We start from the raw sequence: 4085 nt of genomic DNA on the forward strand, positions 1-4085 counted from the left end.
GTTGGGGTTCATTGTCCATTCAGAAATCTGATGGATCAAAGCTAAACGAATGCAATTAGATTTTCAAAGATACAGTTACTGATCTGGAATGTACCGACCGGCATTGATGTTCCTGGAAGCTTTGTGAGGTCATGGGTTTGGAGTCACATGATATTCTCCACTTAAGGTCATAGATAAGCAAGTTATTTAATTAACGTGTCCGTTTTCCACCGGTTTTATCAACACGCTGGCATCAGTAAATGCCAGAGATATGAGTAGGGGTAGAGGCGTCATTTGACGCCGGTGTTCAGTCAGTGTTCCTTTTCCACTGGACTCTGTCCCAGTAAATTCCCAGGACAGAGTGCCATTGGAAAAGGGGCTTTAAATTCTCCAACAGCTGTCATTGTATTTGATCATGTTTCTGAGGCTCTGGATTATTTGTCCAATGACTTAACATACAAAGGGTCTTGATTTCTCTAATGTACAGAACTAGGGCAGAGGATGTCCATGGAAACTCCATTTCAGATTTATTGTCAGAGTACATACATTTCATTACATACAACCCTAAGATTTCTTTTTCCAAAAGTAAACATACAAAGAACTGTAAACAAATGTAAAGAAACTGATTATGCAATACTGAGAAAACAAAATCAATAAAGTACACAAGTAAGAGTCTCTGATTGAGTTTGTTGTTGAGGAGTAGCAGCTGTTCTTGAACCTGGTGGTGTGAGTCTTGTGGCACCTAGACCTCTTTCCTGATGGCAGCAGCGAGAAGAGCGTGTGCAGGGAGGTGTGGGTCTTTGATGATTGCTGCTGCTCTCTGACTTCAGCATTCACTGTAGATGTACTCAACAGTAGGGAGAATTTTCCCTGTGATGTCCTTCCGACCTTATGGAGGACTTAGTCATTAACTGCACAAAAGGAGATTGTTAAGTCCACTGGAGAAAAATGCAGCAGGGAAGCATTGCTCTCTCTTGAAATCTCTGCAACTCTTACCGTTCTCATAATGTAGTGACTTTGTTCCAATAAAATATAGTCACTTGGTGTTTGTATCCGCTGAATGTTTTCAATCATTTCCAATAAAAGTTCAGTTGTATTTAAATCTTTTATTTTTAACACACAAAACTTGTAACCATCTTTTTTAATGTCCTTTGAAAAGTCTTTAAGTAACAATCTACATGGTTGATTCTTAATAACAAAATATTCAAATGCAAGTTAACATGGCTTAACGATCCTTAACTACATTCCACGTGGTTCAACTATGTCCATTGTTGCTTAAACAATGTTCAATGCTTCAGTGGTCAACAGAAATTATCGATCCCTAACTTACTGTAGCGCGACTGAGAGCCCTCAAGACCAGAGAGAGTACAGCATGTTTTTATTCAATAGGAATAGAACACATGGTCTGTGGACTGAACTGGGGTTTTGGCGGGGGTTGAGAGCTTATATCGGGATTTGCAGGGAGCGGAGTCAAGGGAGGAGCCAGTCCTTAGAGCATCGCACCAGTAGTGAATTCCCAGTTCACTACACTCACCCTCCCCCTTCTCTATTTAAACTCCCAGCCGCGCATGTTCCTTTGAGCAAGCACTGGCCCTGACTCCAATGGTCCACTGCCGGGGCCAAGCCAATCGCTCATGCACCATAATGCTCTGGCACCGCAAGAGGCGCCAGCCTTCACGCATGCGCCTGCCAGCGCGTGCAATAACCAACATGGCTGTGCACGGCCTACTAACCTCCAGAGCACTGCCCAACAACAGGTAAGGAGCCATCCTTGGCTCTTACACATAATGAAAAGTTATCAGCCTAAAATATTAACTTCTCTCTCTCGTTTGCCATTTTCACCATTTCACATTTCTCTCACCTGGACTGTTTAATATGCACTCTTCCCACAGGTTGCACTATTTTATCCATTCCTCTCCCATATCCATTAAATAAAAATTTTCCCCTTTAAAATCATGTCCAAACTGACAGTCATGTATCAGTCAGCTGGCAACCAATGTACTCCTGCTCCTACAACTTGTAGCACAACATTCCAAACTCAAGATAAGCTCCAAGTTGCATCTTTAGAAGGGAAAATGAACTTCAGCAAGGAGAAGTAACCAAATATAGTTGATGAGGATTTTCAAAGACTATTGTGGATACAGTAGGCAAATAAAGAGTTCTGTGGATGAACAAAATGCACATAAGGCCAAAATCAATGAACTATAGTTCACAAGACGGGCTTTGCTCGATTGCCACTAGTGAGTCGGGGAGAAATTTACCAAAGTTTTTTCCTGAAATAGTTTGCAGGTTTTTTGCTTTGGTTTTTCACCTCCCCCAGGAGCCACACTACCAGCATAGTAGAAAGAGAGTGGTAGTGCAGTGGGGATAGAAAGGGTGAGTGTGGGTATGGAGCCAGAGAGGGTGAGTGGGGTATGGAGCCAGAGAGGGTGAGTGTGGTTATGGAGCCAGAGAGGGTGAGTGTGGGTATGGAGCCAGAGAGGGTGAGTGGGGTATGGAGCCAGAGACGGTGAGTGTGGGTATGGAGCCAGAGAGAGTGTGTGTGGGTATGGAGCCAGAGAGGGTGAGTGTGGGTATGGAGCCAGGGAGGGTGAGTGTGGGTATGGAGCCAGAGAGGGTGTGGGGTATGGAGCCAGAGACTGTGAGTGTGGGTATGGAGCCAGAAAGGGTGAGTGGGGTATGGAGCCAGAGAGGGTGAGTGGGGTATGGAGCCAGAGAGGGTGAGTGTGGGTATGGAGCCAGAGAGGGTGAGTGTGGGTATGGAGCCAGAGAGGGTGTGGGGTATGGTGCCAGAGACTGTGAGTGTGGGTATGGAGCCAGAAAGGGTGAGTGGGGTATGGAGCCAGAGAGGGTGAGTGTGGGTATGGAGCCAGAGAGGGTGAGTGTGGGTATGGAGCCAGAGAGGGTGAGTGGGGTATGGAGCCAGAGAGAGTGAGTGTGGGTATGGAGCCAGAGAGGGTGAGTGTGGGTATGGAGCCAGGGAGGGTGAGTGTGGGTATGGAGCCAGAGAGGGTGAGTGGGGTATGGAGCCAGAGAGGGTGAGTGTGGGTACGGAGCCAGAGACGGTGAGTGTGGGTATGGAGCCAGAGAGGGTGAGTGTGGGTATGGAACCAGAGAGGGTGAGTGTGGGTATGGAGCCAGAAAGGGTGAGTGGGGTATGGAGCCAGAGAGGGTGAGTGTGGGTATGGAGTCAGGGAGTGTGGGTATGGAGCCAGAGAGGGTGAGTGGGGTATGGAGCCAGAGACGGTGAGTGTGGGTATGGAGCCAGAAAGGGTGAGTGGGGTATGGAGCCAGAGAGCGTGAGTGTGGGTATGGAGCCAGAGAGGGTGAGTGTGGGTATGGAGCCAGAGAGGGTGAGTGGGGTATGGAGCCAGAGAGGGTGAGTGTGGGTATGGGGCCAGGGAGGGTGAGTGTGGGTATGGAGCCAGAGAGGGTGAGTGGGGTATGGAGCCAGAGACGGTGAGTGGGGTATGGAGCCAGAGACGGTGAGTGGGGTATGGAGCCAGAGACGGTGAGTGTGGGAATGGAGCCAGAAAGGGTGAGTGGGAGTATGGAGCCAGAGAGGGTGAGTGTGGGTACAGAGCCAGAGAGGGTGAGTGTGGGTACGGAGCCAGAGAGGGTGAGTGTGGGTATGGAGCCAGAGAGGGTGAGTGGGGTATGGAGCCAGAAAGGGTGAGTGGGGTATGGAGCCAGAGAGGGTGAGTGTGGGTATGGAGCCAGATACGGTGAGTGTGGGTATGGAGCCAGAGAGGGTGAGTGTGGGTATGGAGCCAGAGAGGGTGAGTGTGGGTATGGAGCCAGAAAGGGTGAGTGGGGTATGGAGCCAGAGAGGGTGAGTGTGGGTATGGAGCCAGGGAGAGTGAGTGTGGGTATGGAGCCAGAGAGGGTGAGTGTGGGTATGGAGCCAGGGAGGGTGAGTGTGGGTATGGAGCCAGAGAGGGTGAGTGGAGTATGGAGCCAGGGAGAGTGAGTGTGGGTATGGAGCCAGAGAGGGTGAGTGGGGTATGGAGCCCAGGGCAAGAGAATGCTTCTCTTGTAAAATGTGGATTGTTAGTGAAGTCGGTAGTTTCCCTGATGACTAGAAATGCAAGTGCATCCAGCTGATG

The sequence above is a fragment of the Narcine bancroftii genome, chromosome 6 (genome assembly GCF_036971445.1).
Source record: "Narcine bancroftii isolate sNarBan1 chromosome 6, sNarBan1.hap1, whole genome shotgun sequence".
In the NCBI taxonomy this organism is placed as follows: domain Eukaryota; kingdom Metazoa; phylum Chordata; class Chondrichthyes; order Torpediniformes; family Narcinidae; genus Narcine; species Narcine bancroftii.